The 19,562-nt window shown below is 34.1% G+C and overlaps 1 long non-coding RNA gene across 2 annotated transcripts; it reads left to right on the forward strand.

The window, feature by feature from the left end:
• The first annotated feature begins 10,178 nt into the window (after positions 1–10,178).
• Positions 10,179–19,521, forward strand: LOC143251224 (uncharacterized). 2 transcript variants are annotated; one of them, XR_013028540.1, is made up of 3 exons: positions 10,179–10,643; positions 11,524–11,705; positions 18,026–19,521. It is a non-coding gene; the product is annotated as an uncharacterized LOC143251224 (long non-coding RNA). The 2 variants fall into 2 exon arrangements; XR_013028539.1 differs by lacking the exon at positions 18,026–19,521 and adding an exon at positions 12,460–14,485.
• Positions 19,522–19,562: the final 41 nt, after the last annotated feature.

Genomic DNA, 19,562 nt, shown 5'->3' on the forward strand with positions numbered 1-19,562 from the left:
TATTGTACCACGGATCAAGGTTTGTTACATATAAATAGTTATTATACCACGTATCAAAAATTGTTACAAATAAATAGTTATTGTTCCACGGATCAAAAATTGTTACAAATAAATAGTTATTGTACCGCGGATCAAGAATTGTTAGAAATAAATAGTTATTGTACCACGGATCAAGGATTGTTAGAAATAAATAGTTTTTGTACCACGGATCAAGAATTGATAGAAATTAATAGTTATTATACCACGGATCAAGAATTGTTAGAAATAAATAGTTATTATACCACGGATGAGGAATTGTTAGAAATAAATAGTTATTGTACCACGGATCAAGGATTGTTACACGCTAAAAGTAGTCACATTAATGGGTGAGTAAGAATGGTTTGAAACTAGCAAAAGTCACTCTAGGATTGAATACAAATGTCTGGAACCTCAAGCTAAATATAGATGGTTAAAAGCTAAGAGAAGTCACACTAGGATGGGTGGAATCTGACAATTACCTTGTCTGAGATGGCTAGAAGCTAACATTACCACTGTATGATAATGGTGGAAAGGAAGCCAACACTAATCACTCTTAAACACGTAAGATGTTCTTATTAATTTGGTTTCCGCTGTCCATCCACTTAAAGCTTGTTCCAACAGGAAACAATGTCTAAACACGAGGCAATCTGTTGTTATGGTACAAGTATAAATGAAAATTATAAATAGACATGACTTCCTGGAACACAATATCATTTTCCGTTTTTTGAAGACTAAATATGTTTTCGTTCATATATAGATAATTTAAACGAAATTCTTCGAATCTGCATATTCAATACTTTTTCGTTTTCTCCACGTAATTTGGCTTGAATTTCTTTCAAGCTCATGAGATGTGTTTCCAGAGTTTAATCAACAAAAAATACAATTTGTTGCTCATCAATTAAAGCCTTAAAACGAAGATAAATTTAATTACCTTAGAGTAATTTTTTGAAACTTGCAAAGTTTTGAATTAATCCTGCCATTAGTACGAACATTTAAAGTGTAAACGTAAATGAGCCATTAGTGATAAGTGTAGGTAGGCTTACTATTTTTCCCTACCGAACCCTTCAATATATCATTATTTGTGGGATGAATATTACCAAGTAAAACTTTTGCTTAAGTGTTGTATAATAAGTGTCTAAATTTTACGTGGGTTTTAATTCATCAGGGTATGTTCACGTCTGTTACATAATCAATATTGCTCAAACACGGGTACCACGAGGATGTTCGCAGCCCACTTTTAGTCTCGCGACTGGCGTCTTCATTTTTATCGTTGTGATTTTACGTCTTCTACACAAACCAGCTTCCAGTAGTCGGTAAAGTAAACATTCTTAACTTTCTCGTAATTAAAATTTAAAATCTAACTGAAAGTCAAGATTTATTCAAGAACTGAGACATTAAAATCTAATCAACTTTCTTGAAACAGAGAAAAGCGAAATATCTCTAGCATTAGAGTGATCGTATATTTAACCTTATCACAGAGAATTTAACACAGTTATAATTCATACATAGTCTCTAGACATTTAGATCTTATCATGGATATGATTCATTCATAACCTCTGGACACTTAGATCTTTACTTGAAGATGATTCATTCATAGTCTCTAGACACTTAGATCTTATCATGGATATGATTCATTCATAGCCTCTAGACACTTAGATCTTAACATGGAGATAATTCATTCATAGTCTCTGAACACTTAGATCTTAAAATGAAGGTGATTCATTCATAACCTCTGGACACTTAGATCTTAACATGGAGATGATTCATTCATAGTCTCTGGACACTTAGCTCTTAACATGGAGATGATTCATTCATAGCCTATAGACACTTAGATCTTAATATGGAGATGATTCATTCATAGTCTCTAGACACTTAGATCTTACCATGAGAATGAATCACATATAGCTTTTAGACACTTAGATCTTATCATGGAGATGATTCATTCATAGTCTCCAGACACTTAGATCTTAACATTGATATGATTCATTCATAGCCTCAGGACACTTAGATATTAACATGGAGATGATTCATTCATAGCCTCTGGACACTTAGATTCTAAAGTGAAGGTGATTCATTCATAGCCTTTAGACTCTTAAATCTTAACATGGAGATGATTCATTCAGTCTCTAGACACTTAACTCTTAACATGGAGATAATTCATTCATAGACTCTGGACACTTAGATCTTAACATTGAGATGATTCATTCATAGCCTCTGGACACTTAGATCTTAATATGGAGATTATTCATTCATAACTTCTAGACACTTAGATCTTAACATGGAGATGATTCATTCATATTTTCTAGACTCTTTGATCTTAACATTGAGATGATTCATTCATAGTCTCCAGACACTTAGATCCTAACACTGGGATGATTCATATATAGTCTCTAGACACTTAGATCTTATCATGGAGATGATTCATTCATAGCTTCTGGACACTTAGATCTTAACGTAAAGATGATTCATTCATAGCCTCTAGACACTTAGATCTTAACATGGAGATGATTCATTCATTGTCTCTAGACACTTAGATCTTAACATGGAGATGATTCATTCATATTCTCTAGACACTTAGACCTTAACATTGAGATGATTCATTTATAACCTCTGGACACTTAGATATTAACATGGAGATGATTCATTCACAGTCTCTAGACACTTAGATCTTAACATTGAGATGATTCATTCATAGCCTCTGGACACTTAGATCTTAACATGGTGATGATTCATTCATAGTCTCTAGACACTTAGATCTTAACATGAGAATGAATTACATATAGCTTTTTGACACTTAGATCTTATCATGGAGATGATTCATTCAGAGCCTCTAGACTCTTAGATCTTAACATGAAGATGATTCATATATAGTCTCTAAACACCTAGATCTTAACATTGAGATGATTTATTCATTGTCTCTAGACACTTAGATCTTAACATGGAGATGATTCATTCATAGTCTCTAGACACTTAGATCTTAACATGGAGATGATTCATTCATAACCTCTGGACACTTAGATCTTAACATGGAGATAATTCATTCATATTCTCTAGACTCTTAGATCTTGAGATGATTCGTTCATAGCCTCTGGACACTTAGATCTTAACATAGAGATGACTCATTCATAGTCTCCAAACACTTAGATCTTAACACGGGGATGATTCATATATAGTCTCTAGACACTTAGATCTTAACATGGAGATGATTCATTCATAGTCTCTAGACACTTAGATCTTAACATTGAAATGATTCATTCATAGCCTCTGGACAGTTAGATGTTAACGTAAAGATGATTCATTCATAGCCTATAGACACTTAGATCTTAATATGGAGATGATTCATTCATAGTCTCTAGACACTTAGATCTTACCATGAGAATGAATCACATATAGCTTTTAGACACTTAGATCTTATCATGGAGATGATTCATTCATAGTCTCCAGACACTTAGATCTTAACATTGATATGATTCATTCATAGCCTCAGGACACTTATATATTAACATGGAGATGATTCATTCATAGCCTCTGGACACTTAGATCCTAAAGTGAAGGTGATTCATTCATAGCCTTTAGACTCTTAAATCTTAACATGGAGATGATTCATTCATAGTCTCTAGACACTTAACTCTTAACATGGAGATGATTCATTCATAGACTCTGGACACTTAGATCTTAACATTGAGATGATTCATTCATAGCCTCTGGACACTTAGATCTTAATATGGAGATTATTCATTCATAACTTCTAGACACTTAGATCTTAACATTGAGATGATTCATTCATAGTCTCCAGACACTTAGATCCTAACACTGGGATGATTCATATATAGTCTCTAGACACTTAGATCTTATCATGGAGATGATTCATTCATAGCTTCTGGACACTTAGATCATAACGTAAAGATGATTCATTCATAGCCTCTAGACACTTAGATCTTAACATGGAGATGATTCATTCATTGTCTCTAGACACTTCGATTTTAATATTGAGATGATGTATTCATAGCCTCTGGACACTTAACTCTTAACATGGAGATGATTCATTCATTGTCTCTAGACACTTAGATCTTAATATTGAGATGATTTATTCATAGCCTCTGGACACTTAGCTCTTAACATGGAGATGATTCATTCATAGCCTCTGGACACTTAGATATTATCATGGAGATGATTCATTAACATTATCCCTAGCATCATCATTGGTAACACAGAAAAACTTGTATTGTTAAACAACTTTTATTGTTAACTAGTAAACTCTGAAAAGCTTTAATTGGAATCCTGTTAAACATTGTGGGACGTATTGTTTAGAGACATTTATAAAAAGCTGTGAGTTTGAATAACTGTGAAAAGGATAGAAAATGTGCAAGTTTACTGGACAAGAAACAATAAATATATTTCAATTTGTTACATGAATTGTGTATATTCAAATAATAAAAGTTTCTTTGTGACGTTGTCATGGCGCATTTTTAAAGTAGGCAGTAAATTTGAGAGTGGTCTTCGAAGTTTTTATATTAATTTCAAAAATACAATATAAACTAAGTTTTGTAAAGTGTGTTGTAAGTTAATAGGCCTTCTTTATATGTTAATAGGTGAGTATAAAACTTTGAGTATACAGATGCTTGCCACTGAAACCATAAACACTGTAGACAGATGTGTGCTACTTGGACCATAAACATTGTGGACAGATGCTTGCCACTGGTACCATAAACAATGTAGATAGATGCTTGCCACTGGAGAGAATATAGTAAGAATCTATGGCTGTCATTAGGTCTTGAATATCTTTTGAATCCACCATTGAGAAGCGTTTCATTAAAACTGACAAGTTTGTTAGTTATGTGCTTCCAACTAGGATGTGTAGACTTATAATTAGTATGCTGGGGACCGACATAGACAAGTGGTTAAGGCACTCTGAAGGTCACGGGTTCAAATCCCCATCACACCAAACATACTCGCCCTTTCCCACTATTCATTGATAAAAGAATAGCCCAAGAGTTTGCGGTGGGTGGTGATGACTAGCAGCCTTCCATTTCTTACACTGCTAAATTAGGGAGGGCTAGCGCAGATAGCTCTCAAGTAGCTGTGCACGAAATTCCAAACAAACGAAACCAGTATGTTGTTATTGTTGGCTGCTGCACCAAGATGGAGTTGCCTCAGCCAGATGTAGACTTCTTTAGCTTTGCATCACGACTGTGCTAGAAATGGAAAAAACTTATCTCAGTTGTAACATATATCTCAGTCAAATAGAAACTAGTTTATAATGATAATACTTCAGAAGATAAAAAATTAGTTTAACTGCAGAAAATTATTTATAATAATAATAAATATCTCTTTTATATAATACAAAATATGGTATATAAAACATATAATACTAAATAAATGAAATAATAAAAGTGTAGTTCAACAAAAATGCGAAATTAGTTTACATATGTTATATTCTATAATTTACATATAATATATTTTTATGGCTGGGCATGGCAAGGTGGTTTGAACGTTCGACTCGCAATCTGAGAATTGCACGTTCGAATCCCCGTTACACCAAACACGCTTGCCCTTTCAGCCGTGTAGTCGTTATAATGTAACGACCAATCCCACTATTCGTTGGTAAAAGAGTAGCTCAAGAGATGGCGATGGGTGTTGATGACTAGCTGCCTTTCCTGTAGTCTTGCACTGCTAAATTAGGGACGGCTAGCGCAGATAGCCCTCAGTAGCTATGCGCGATATTCAAAACAAACAAACCTAGCATTTGGAGGTGTTCATGTACCATTGATAGCAGTTTAGTAGTCATCTCAGATTCTCTCAGCTGAGACTTGACTGGATTAATAATAATGTAATACATTAAACTTTTAGGTGATTTTACAATATTGATGTGGTTTAACCATCTTACCATAACCATTTTTTACTGAGCATGTCACGATGTTTTCAGTAAGTTCTATTCAAAACGTACTTAAGCTACGTTTTGTTGATTTGGTTCGGTTTGTTTTGAATTTCGCGCAAAGCTACACGAGGGCTATCTGCGCTAGCCGTCCCTAATTTAGCAGTGTAAGACTAGAGGGAAGGCAACTAGTCATAATCACCCACCGCCAACTCTTGGGTTACTCTTTTACCAACGAATAGTGGGATTGGCCATCACATTATAACAACCCTACGGCTGAAAGGGTGAGCATGTTTTATATGACAGGGATTAGAACCCACAACCCTCAGATTAAGAGTCGCTTTTTTGTTAATGCTACACCAATTAATATAGCATAAATTTATAACTAATAATCCATATCATAATATTATATAAACTCTAAGTTTCTGTTTTTATAATACAAATTTTTTAAAAATGTTGAATTTTCTCCTCGTGTGATAAATGTGTTTTTTTCACTAATTACCCCTCTCTTTTCTAATTAATTTGCCATTCCTCCAAGAAGTGAAAAAAAAAGTTAATTACTAATTATAATATTGTCATTGCTCAGGGAAAGCATACTTTATATAGCCTTTAATTGTATTTGGTTACATAACTATGAAATACACTGACCCTCCTGCCTGTCACATCCTCTCTACGATGATTTGTCAATAATTCTCTCTTACGTTCAATACTATATTATGTATAACCAATAGAAAACCAATATTTTTATCTATCAAATGACGTAATATATACAAAAAATTGTTAATTTCTTTGTCAGTACAAACTTCGTTTCCATAGGAAAGGTTCCCACAAGAACTAAGTTTATACTAAAAGATAAATTAACGTGCTGTGAATATAATAAAGACAGTATAGAGAATTTGACATTTGTACTTGAAATATTAAATATTCACTGAATCATTCAGTGAATATAAATAATATACAAATAAATGTGAATACCTTAGCATTACCTACCAAAGTATTAGAATACAAGCACGAATGCTTCCAGAGGTGTATTTAAAAGAGGTAGAATACACATACCGTATGTCTGATGTTTATACGTGTTACAGAATGAACGATGTAGCAAGCCATGTAACACCAATCATAAATTATAATACCGTATCAAGATAATACATGTGACAAAGATTGTGAATCAGCGTATTCTGCGTGTGGTTTTACTTCTACAACTTGTTAGTTGATAACAAGGAAAATAAAAATCGATTGGAACACAGTGAAACTGTTACTGACATGAACTGACCACAGGACATCTGTTATGCGACCATTCACAATATTTCTGCGTGACATTTCTTCCACTTAGTTAGAGATAACATTAAATAAACCTTAACCCAGAAGCTCTCGTTTTGCGAGTTAGTTTTAGTACCTTATACTGGAGTGTCTTATAAAGTTTCTGAAGTCCGCTGTATTATAGAAACATTAAAAACATATGACCCTGTAGATTTATTATTTAATACAACCTTTTAAATAACACAAATAATTCGTTATTACAATTAAATACATTTTTCCTCACATATAGACATCAATAGTGTTGACTTAAGTAACTGTTTCTTCAGGGAATTTTCTAGAATGTTCACTGTTCTTCCGAATCAGACTAAACAAGACTAGTCAAATATTTATCATGCTAAAGTTTTAGGTCTCTTTGAAATTCTCTAAACCGTTTGTGTATAATCCCGAGCTCTAACACTTTCATCAAAATAGTTTTATTTTCAAATATTATCAACTTCTCGTAAAATAATCATCTACGTTACTGAAAAAAATTCCACGTTGCGCAGAATAAGAAATGATAAACATAACATTTAAAAATGTGTATGAAAATACAGCTAAAACTAATCTAAACGTAACGGAGAGATTTAGGTTTTAAAGACCTTACAGTTTCTTAACTTGTAAGAAATATCCAGTAATGCTTCTAACTGGAATATCGAATTTTGAACTTTTTTTTCGTGTCTTATTTATTTTCGTTTAAGTTTCAGTGAAACGGATGTGTTGCTGTACACTATCTCTAAATTTGTCTTAATACATGTCTTAACGAAACATTTCAGGACGAGCCACAAACTTTTCCCATCTCATCGCGTCCCGGGTGTGTCGTAGAACTGTCATGACGACTTCATGACGATTTATTGAAACAGTTTTTAAGATTTAAAGTTAAGCACGCTCCTTTTCTTTGTTTCTTTCCTTTTTTTTTTGTAAAAAGATCAGTAGTTGTGACATAAGTAAAAGATATAGGCTTTTCCAACAGACTTGTATGTAAGCCATTATTCAGTGTTTCTAATCCATCCCACGTTGTAGTTGTGTTTAAATCCACCGTGGAAACAAAAGGAAAAATAAAATATACAACTACTTGTGATTATTAAAATAACTGTTTAAATATTTTCACAACTGTTTACATTGTGTTTTATATTGTTTTGTGCATCCATCGATAACAATAGAGAGAACCAATTTGTTTCATGAGGTCATTACTGTTTATTCCATTCGTCCTTATTAGCTACTAAACCGTGGATCCAGGGTAGTCACCGTTTCACACAAGAAAATGATGTCCAGCATGGCCAGGTGATTAGGGAGCTGGACTCGCAGTCTGAGGGTCGCGGGCTCGAATCCTCGTCACACAAAACATGCTCGCCCTTTTAACCGTAAGGACGTTATATGTTTCAGTCAATCCCACTATTGTTAGTAAAAGAGCAGCCCAAGAGTTGGCGGAGGGTGGTCATGATTAGCTGCCTTCTCTCTAGACTTACACTAGCCCTTATGTGGTTTCAAGCGGTATTCGAAACCAAACACAAACAAATATTAACGTTGGTTGCTTTTGAAGACTCAAAAGACAGTCATGTGAAGCGACACCTACTGTGCCGTAATGGACGTGTTCTAGTGCCTAAAAACTGCTAGATAAAATTAACAGAAACCCAGTAAACTATTTTGAATGAAGAACTATTGATTTGAGTGTAATGCTTAGTTCATCACGAAACGGTCCTTCAGATATAAGTTATTATTACCTTATTAATGAGAGTTTATACTGGTCCAAACCTCAATTCGTTTAATGGGCCATGTTTACTAAGTTGTGTAAAAATAGTAATAACTTATACACCTACGATGTTTAGTTATTCTAACTGGAAGGTATAACTAGAAAATAGAATAGTTGGCTTCTTGTCACAGCAAAATAAAAATAAAGTGGCCCATATTTTGGGACACTAGATGTGTACAAGAGCAACAGTCAAATCCCACTATTTGATCTGACATTCGTGTTTGAAAGTTGGTTCTTTGTGGTGTTGACTATCTGCCTCCCATAACATTTCTAATATTATATAGGGCTAGCGCAGACAGCCCTCATGTGGCTTTGAGCGACACCCAAGAAAGATCAAAATACCTTTGCACCGAGCGGTGCTTGGTGATATTATCGTCGAGTTAGTTTTGTTTGTTTTTTTTTAATTTCGCACAAAGCTACTCGAGGGCTATCTGTGCTACCCGACCCTAATTTAGCAGTGTAAGACTAGAGGGAAGGCAACTAGTATTCACCACTCACCGGGCTACTCTTTTACCAACGAATAGTGGGATTGACCGTCACATTATAACGCCCCCACGGCTGAAAGGGCGAGCATGTTTGGCACGACGGGGAACGCGACCCTCAGATTACGAGTCGCACGCCTTAACGCGCTAGGCCTTGCCAGGCCTCTCGAGTTAGATAAGAACTAGAGCTATTCACAACTAACTTTTTCAGGATAGGCGTTTTCTTATCTAAACTCAACTATAATGGTTTACATTATTACGATTTTGCGTAAAGTCTTTAGACATATTTTCTTCTGTTTTATGAATGTGGTGCAACAGTCTAAAATAGTCTAAAATTAATTGTCTGAATGGGTCAAGGTTTTGTAACGCTTCTTTAACGAATTATTAGTTTTAAACGAGACGTACTTAAAAGTTCATAAAAACATAAAAATAAAAATAACTTCTTAAATCGAGAATCCAGTCTCGGCTTTCGCGTCTCAAATAATTCGCGAAGTCACGAGATTTAGTAAATTGCGTAATAAATTTTTCTAACTCATCTAATCTTATCTTATGTATATATGCATGCATATAGACATAAACTCTTCGTTTGTTTGACGTCATCACTTCGCAACACATAGATTCGAACATTCACTCGTCTGCAGTTACTTCCACAATATTTTCTCATTTTATCGTAAGTTCACTATTTTTATCCCAAGAATCTCCAAATATTAGAATCGGTTTTTAATTACATCTGTTGCATAAAAATGACGGTTGGTGTCGCGTAGACCAAGAGTGCAAAGTCACATGGTCTCGTGAAAATGTGTACAAAAAAAAAAGCGTTTCGTGATTGGTCTCGTGAAAATGTGTACAGAAAATAAAGCGTTTCGTGATTGGTCGACATTTACAAACTGAATGTTGAAAAAATATATTCGGAGAATATTAACAAAAAACAAAAATAAACCTCCGCATGTTGATAAATTTGTGAGAAATCTCATATGAAACCACGATGTTATTTATAAGTTAATAACGCTTGGCCTATATTCCCTAAAATAATGTACGAGTATTTGTTTATTTGTCGAATTTATCGAGAACGTATTTGTAGTAGCAATCGCAAATTTTTAAGCGGTAAACTAAAGATAGGTATTTGTTACACATCATCCGTCTCAATCTCTTGGAATACTCTTTTACCAACGACTAATGGGATTGACTGTAACTTTATAACCACATCAAGGTTAAAAAGGTGAGCATTTTAGTAATTAGAATTTATCTCTCAAGTCATACCATGCCAATAAAAGCATTAAGTGGATTGATATGAAAGTATGATATTCCCTGTACCAATACGATGTGTCTTTAATACGGTGTTGTTTTTGTAAATATATATTTATTCAGTTAATCTGCTGTTTCTTATGCAATTCAGGCTAATACCATAGTATTTTATTGTGCATGTGTTCACTAGGCTAATATCACAACTTGTTTTGTACGATTGCTCGCTAGGCTAACATAGTATTTTATAGTGTGAGTGTTCGATACGCTAACATACTGTTTTATTGTACTAGTATTCGATAGGCTGATATCGTGTTTTATTGTACGAGTGTTCACCGGGCTAGTACAGCGTTTTATTGTACAAATTGTTCGCTAGGTAAATAGAATGTTTTATTGTACGAGTGTTCGTTAGGCTAATATAGTGTTTTATTGTACGAGGGTTTCCGAGGCTAATATAGCATTTTATTGTAGAAATTGTTCCCTTGACTAATGTAGTGTATTATTGTACGAGTGTTCCCTTGACTAATGTAGTGTATTATTGTACGAGTGTTTCCTGGATTAATATAATGTTTTATTGTACGAATTGTACTTTGGGAATTGATATAGAATTGGAGTCAATACATTAGTCGTCATTACTTGACTTTAGGGTAATACACCCTTAGAGTCATTACGTTAGTCGTCATTACTTGACTTTAGGGTGATATACCCTTTGAATCAATACATTAGTCGTCATTACTTGACTTTAGGGTGTTATACACGCAATGTAAACTTTAATTTTTGGTTATTTAACATGTAAACCGAATCATCAACGTGTTAATAAACATTTGTTCCTATGTTGTTTCTACTTCATATTTAAGTGCTATATATTTCTGGACTTGGAATGGCTTAACAGCTTGCTGAACTGTGAGTTCAGAGTCTATTCTATGGTTCGCCTCTCACTGCTGCGAAATTACTAGTGTTGGGAAGGTGGATGCGTAAAAAGTGTGACGATCATATCCTATTTTCTACAAGAGTTTCCCATCACTTGGCGATAGGTGCTGTAAGTAACTACCTTCCTGTTAGTTTAACCAGTTCATAATTAAGATAGTATTATTCAGGTATTTCATCTATAGCTCTGCTCGAATATCCGGAAACAAACAAAATTCTAAATTTTGCTTGTCTTAACAAATTGGTAATTGGTCTATTATATTTTTTATATGGTAAACATACCGTTATAATATCGATATACTTATATAATTTTCTTTTTTTTTTTTAAATCCCTAAGGGAATATATAAATAATGCAGTGTTATAAAATTATCATAAATATAATTAACTGGAATCATGTTTTTGAATCCAAATATTTACTTCCGTCTGTTTTATTTCCTGTTCACCATGTTTTTCAATGGTTTCTTATTTCCGCTTTTCGATACATTTCCGTATGTCTAGATGATTTTTACTTCCGGTGTTCAGAATTTAATTTAACTCTCACTACGTTATGTGTCTCGTGCATGAGCACGCTTCACGAGAACAGAACAATTATAGGAATGTAAAAAAGACAAAAAAACCCGCTGTAAACAGCATAATTTACGATGGGCTGACGTAACATGATTTATTTGAATGTCTTGATCCTTTCTTTGAATAGTGAAATGTCTATATAATTAGTTTTCAGTCCAACAATATTTGTACCTTATTTTCATCATTGCTTTGATTGGTAATAAATACGAGTAATGCTCCCGACTAGGAATAGTTTTATTATTGTTTATTTCGTTCATACTGAGAGATAAAAAGAGAAAATTATTGTTTATATTGACAGTGATTTAATATTGGACGTGACCTCTAACTCTGTCTGATTGTGAATATTGCAAGGTGTAAAAGGTGGACACGACGTTAAGAAAGGTGTAAAAGGTTGACACGACGTTAAGAAAGGTGTAAAAGGTTGGCCGACGTTAAGAAAGGTGTAAAAGGTGGACACGACATCACGAAAGGTGTAAAAGGTTGGCACGACGTTACGAAAGGTGTAAAAGGTGGACACGACGTTAAGAAAGGTGTTAAAGGTTGACATGACATTAAAAAATGTGTTTAAAGTTAGGAGAACGTAAATAAATGTGTTAAAATTTGTCATGATGTTAAAAATGTGTTAAAATTTGTCATGATGTTAAAAATGTGTTAAAATTAATGACGATGTTAAAAATGTGTTAAAATTTGACATGACATTAAGAAAGGTGTTAAAGGTTGGCATTACGTTAAGAATGTTGTTAAAGGTCGACGTATATAATGCTTCAGTATTGTGCAGTATAATGTGTATTGGTTAATAATAATAGTATGTATTATTTAATACGACGTCTCACGTGACAGAATGGTGGAGTCGAAGAAATTGAAACTATGGACGAAAGATAAAAGTAAACGACAAATAAGATTAAAGCTGAATAACACTATAGCTGAAGAAACACAACGTTCCAACACAAATGGTACAGCTAAGAATAAAGTGCTTAGAAACATTATGGGTCTTATTGCAATGTTTCATCACCATGGTAACACTACAAGAGATTACGCTTCGCCAAATTTAGTGTTACAGAACACACAACTTGATGTATCGTAAACGACTAACATAAACAGTGTTACTATTAAAACTTTATGTGTTGTAATCTAAACAATATCACAACGTCACGGACTGGATGAGAAGCCTGTACGTCATGGGCGGAAACAAAGGAAAATGTAACTGAAATGTGATTATAAACATATCTAAATAAAAGTCTTTGTGGAAACTGTTAAGATAAAAGCTTAGATAGGTTTAGAGCTGTTTTTTTTTATCACACAGTCAATACTCTAGGAAAAACCTGGATATTTATTATCTAGCGTTTCCGCTTGCCGTTACGTTTCAGTAAAACAGTACTCGAAGAGACATTACGTTTCTTACACTCAGTACTTTATGAGACTCCTTCGTGTTATCCGTGCAAACGAAAAGTAGAGATTTGTTTATCAAAATTGAACTTTTTCAGCCAACTAAATGGGTAAATATATACTACATTAATTAAGAACCAAAATAATTAGGTTTGACAGCTCGACAAATAGTGGTTTACCATATTACAATAATAATGAGAATGCCTGGGTTTAGTATCGGACAACTTATGGATTAACATGTTAAAATAAGAACCAGAGCTCCCGTCATGAGAATGCCTGGGTTTAGTATCGGACAACGTACGAATTAACATGTTAAAATAAGAACCAGAGCTACTGACATGAGAATGTCTGGGTTTAGTATCGGACAACTTACGAATTAACATGTTAAAATAAGAACCAGAGCTCCCGTCATGAGAATGCCTGGGTTTAGTATCGGACAACTTACGGATTAACATGTTAAAATAAGAACCAGAGCTACAGTCATGAGAATGCCTGGGTTTAGTATCGGACAACTTACGGATTAACATGTTAAAATAAGAACCAGAGCTCCCGTCATGAGAATGCCTGGGTTTAGTATCGGACAACGTACGGATTAACATGTTAAAATAAGAACCAGAGCTCCCGTCATGAGAATGCCTGGGTTTAGTATCGGACAACTTACGGATTAACATGTTAAAATAAGAACCAGAGCTACCGTCATGAGAATGCCTGGGTTTAGTATCGGACAACTTACGGATTAACATGTTAAAATAAGAGCCAGAGCTACTGTGTTTATTAGCTCAATAGTTTCAAATACTGCTTAAAAAATATATACATTTTTAATAACTAATGTAGCATGAATCCCCCTCCTAGGTTCAGCGATAGACTTCCAAACTTGTAACACTAGAAATCGGGATAGCAGCATAGATAGCTTACTTTGTATCTATGCGCTTATTTACAAATAAAGAAACGAACAAACAAGACTTGAAAGTTGATTTATTACCCAAAGCTGTCTTTTGTAGTCCAAGTTTTTTGTTATTACACTAATATTACTTCTATAAAAATGCCAAAAATTATATTAACATTCAATAGAAAGTTCAATGTTGACACAGGTCTGTATATTTTAGATAGAAACATACTTGAGAATTCTCGTGCCTTTCTAAGTACACATTTCGAAATTTCTCCAACCGACTTGTTTCTTGGACTGTGAATTGTCTATTTTCGATCGCACGTGTTTGTGTTGGTTCGTGAGTGTCATCATAGTTAACTTTCCGGACTAAACGTTTGTTTATTGAAGGCAATAAAAACAAACAAAGGATCATATACAGTGGATTTAAAATCACGCATTTCTAGAGAAGAGATGGGAGACTGGTATCAAAATAAACATGGTGTCTCTACTTGACGTTTGATAACGTTTTAACCAACAATACTGTTGCCAGGATCTAGGATATAGGTTGAGTCACTTTGTCGTCAGTAAAAGCGTAAAAACATTCTACTGTACCCGGGCTGTTCTGAAGTCAGTGAGTAACCTAGCAGTATTTAAAACTATAGAAGTTTCAGTTATCTTAAATCGGGTGTGGTCCAGTAGTTTTGCATGTCCAGGATTTGACTCCGAGGTTTCCTTATTCGCGTTCCATTGTTCATAAAAATACGCTTCGCACTTGGAATATTAGGTGAATGATAAGTGTGACAGTTAAATATCTCTATTACACAGTGCACGAAGAATTTGCAGGGAGTATTGCTTTTGCCTCTCAGTTCAAAATTAGGGGCGATTACCTAGAAATGACAGCATGTTCGCCTTTGCACAAAAGTTCTAAACAAAAGTTTGTACTGTTTATTATTATTAGCAGTTATTATCTTTTAAAGATACTGTGTCTGCATCTTGGCAGAACTTATATCAAAATGAATAGACCGTTCCAGAGAAACATTGTCATAAATATCACATTAGAACAGCCTGTGACGTGTTCATGACGTCATGTTCGCATTCTGAGAATGAAGAAAAGTAAAGTTCTCCGTAACGGGAAAAGGAGTCGAGACAGGAAAATTGTGACCCCCTTTTGCAAGTCTACATGTACACACAGTAAAAATGTCTCTAATTTGGATATTGCGCTTCACGTAATAAAATAGTTTTTCCAATATCATACAAGCAGGAGTTCCATTATAGTAAGATGATGATAATTACCGAATATTAAGAAAACAGATGTGATGTTACGGTAGTGATTCTTCAGTTGTGACTGTATATATAGATCTCAATTATTGGACAAGTCTAAGATGTTGCCACAGATGATCAAATGTCTGAGATGTCTCTGTTTCTGAACAGATGTGAACACTATTAAGTCATATTAGAAGTTCCTGATATGTTTTATATCAAATAAAGGAGACAAAACAAAAATACGATAAATCACTGCTTTTGGTTTCTCTTTGCAGTAGAGACAAACCAGGTAATAAAAGGGCTGACACGAAACAAAATTCCGCTGGCAGACATTTATCTCAACTAAGACGTGACAACTGTAGAAAATATTTTCATATTTTATATGAATATTTATTGTTAATGGCGCATTGCCTTTCACATCCACTAAGCTAGAATTGATGACTTCTGGGTATTGGGTTGAGTATCTAAAATGTGAAATAAACTCTGTACTTGGGGCTAATATCTAGAACTGAAGTCTTCCTAAGGGTGAAGTGTTGGCTTTGATTGATTTCAAAATAATACATGGTATTAAGATATCTGTAAACATATTAGCAGAAATAATAATTAAAACAATGATGAAAATAGTTTTACTTTTTCATAATTCGTCCTTTTTTTCCAGTATCAAAATAAAATGTTTAAATGGACTTCAAGTTTTAATGAACACAAAAAATAAATTTCATTTAATATATAAAACAGCTTTATTTAATAAAAAACAACCCGCCATGGTCACATGATTAAGGCACTCAACTTGTAATCCGAAGGTCGCAGGTTCGAATCCCCGTCACACCAAACATCCTCGCCTTTTCAACCGTAGAGGCGATATAATGTGACGGTTGATCCAAGTATTCGTTTGGACAAGAGCAGCACAAGAGTTGGCAGTTGGTAGTGATGAATAGTTGCCTTCTCTCTAGTTTTACACTCTTAAAGTATGGACGGCTAGCGCAGATAGCGCTTGTGTAACTTTGCGCGAAAGTTAACACAAACCAATAAGCAACATATGTAAAAAGAATATATCATAATTTTTAATGAAAAGCACTTGAAATATATTAAATGTACATAAATAATCCGTCCCTCGCTGGTACAGCGTTAAGTCTATGGATTTACAACGCTAAAATCAGCGGTTCGATTCCCCTCGACGGTCTGAGCAGATACCCCGATATGGCTTTGCTGGAAGAAGACATAAACACACAAATAATCCAGTTTACTTAATAGACCTTCTGAACAAACAAGAACGTGTGTGTGCAAATAATACCTAAGTATGTGAACTGTTATTTTAGGAAGTGTGAGTCTTACATTTCTTTATCACTTGTAATGTAATATAAATAAAGTGTACTTCTCGTCAAAACAAAGTGATAATATCTTATCAAAATACTTTACATGCCCTAAAACATGAAACTCGAGACAAAGGAGTCAATCACATAAAACTGCAACATTGAAAAAATATTATAAGTTATTTAAGAATCTAAACCTTCTTAAGATATAATAAAAAAAATTGAAAGTTAAACAGGAAAAAGAAAGGGTAATACTTAACCCTAGTTCTATACTGCAACTCGAATTATAAGCAACATAAATACAAAAATAGGAAATCGTTAGGCCTAAATAACCTTATAAAAATATCTTGGCTCTTTTGTTTTTGCTTGATAAGATTTGAGTCACAGGAAGAATATACTTGGATACGACCTTTCAAATCTCATTACAGAAAAAATACCACTTGAGAAATGAAGTGGTTTGTTGAATGTATTAAATAAAAGTTGCACGATCATTTTAAGAGCGTGCAGTGCATTTTAACATGAATACAAGTTGTGCAGTTTTAGAATTTCTATTTACGTTTAAAGTTTGCCTCGGGTTTGAAATATCCGGTTTTATTTGTTGCTACTTTAAACCATTTTTTTATTGTTTATTACTTTATTGTGATAACGAAAGGATTTTTACTCATTTCAACAACAATATGAATCAAACACAAAATCATTTAAATCATAAAAAAAAACGAAACAAGAGTGAATATATTTTAAAACATGACCTTTTCCCTTTTAGATGTGTAAGAACATTACCCTTTCATAAATAGTGTTGTTAATTTCAGATTTAATATTGTTGTTAGCACATGACTTCACGTTTAGTGTTGCTAGTTTCAGATTTAATATTGTTGTTAGCACATGACTTCACGTTTAGTGTTGCTAGTTTCAGATTTAATATTGTTGTTAGCACATGACATCACGTTTAGTGTTGTCAGTTTCAGATTTATTTTTATTGTATGGTTTTTATAAATAGTTTTTTATGTTTGATTTATTTTAATACTTTCTTAAATCAGAAAGTCTAGAAATGCGGACCAACAGAAAGTCTAGAAATGCGAACCAACAGAAAGTCTAGAAATGCGGACCAACAGCGTTAAAATCCAGAGTTCGATTTCTCATGGTTGGCAGAGCAAACACAAATTTCCCATTCTGTAGTTTTACTCTAAGAACAATGTTGTAGAAGGTCGTAGGAGAGAATCAAACTACCAACTTTAATGTTTTATATACTAGCAAAAAAAACACTGTTATTTATTTGTTTTACTTAACCAAGCAGTAGTGTTGTAAGTAATTTGTCGCAACTATGTAACACGAAGAAACTGGGAAATGCAATCCCAGTCGTGTGATAAGGACAACCAACACTTTCTTCCAGTCGTGTGATAAGGATACCCAACACTTTCTTCCAGTCGTGTGATAAGGACAGCCAACACTTTTTCCCAGTCGTGTGACAAGGATAGCCAACACTTTCTTCCAGTCGTGTGATAAGGACAGCCAACACATTCTCCCAGTCGTGTGATTAGGACAACCAACACTTTCTTCCAGTCGTGTGATTAGGAAAACCAACACTTTCTTCCAGTCGTGTGATGAGGATAGCCAACACTTTCTTCCAGTCGTGTGATTAGGACAGCCAACACTTTCTTCCAGTCGTGTGATTAGGATAGCCAACACTTTCTTCGAGGAAATCCGACTATCAATAGCGACAATATCCTAATTAAAGAAATGATTTCATTCAGTTGGTGTGGATAAAATAAAAATACAGTGAAATGTTTGTACGATGTTTGTACACTCTCTGAATTAAGGACGTTTGTAGAGAATAATTTCCACAGTTTACACTCAATGTTACTTACTTATTGACCAACAGATAGAGTCTAATGTGATTTAAAAATATTCTGTAATTTCAGAGACAAGACGAAACTAAGAGATATATAGACCCGAGCAACTTCGTGAAAATTTTTGTACTGGATGGTACAATTATACAAGTGTATAATTACGATCGTTAGCACCGTAGCTAAAGAATCCGTGCGGTTGTTATGTACATCCGTAGGTGTCTTTGTGAACGTTCCTAAGTCTACACGAAAGTTGAGATGTTCGATATCCGCAGGGGGGAAACCTCCAGCTGGACATACATTTCATTTGTCCAGTGACATAAAAGACCAGTATTACTGAATCGATACCAGCTCAAACCTAATATACTCTAGTAATTTATGGCTTGAAATAAAACGTGTTTATAAATTATATAGCATAGCAGTATCCCATGGTGGGATTCGACAAAAGTTTCTAAAGATGCAGTCGTAACGGTTTAATATTTATTATAACGAACAAACAGATCGTTATGCTGTGCTGGTATATTAAAAACGTTTTCTTTTGTTACTCTTAGAAAACAAAGCGAAACCTTATCAGTGTGAGAACATGTGTCGATTGTACTTTTTCTATGATTAAGTTAAAACGTTTCATGTTTTGTTGTAAATGTTATTATTGATTGGAAAAACCTTGGAAATAAATATTTTGCTCGTGACGTTACGTATTAGATTTCATGCTGTTGACCAATGACGTTAA

The sequence above is a fragment of the Tachypleus tridentatus genome, chromosome 5 (genome assembly GCF_004210375.1).
Source record: "Tachypleus tridentatus isolate NWPU-2018 chromosome 5, ASM421037v1, whole genome shotgun sequence".
In the NCBI taxonomy this organism is placed as follows: Eukaryota; Metazoa; Arthropoda; class Merostomata; order Xiphosura; family Limulidae; genus Tachypleus; species Tachypleus tridentatus.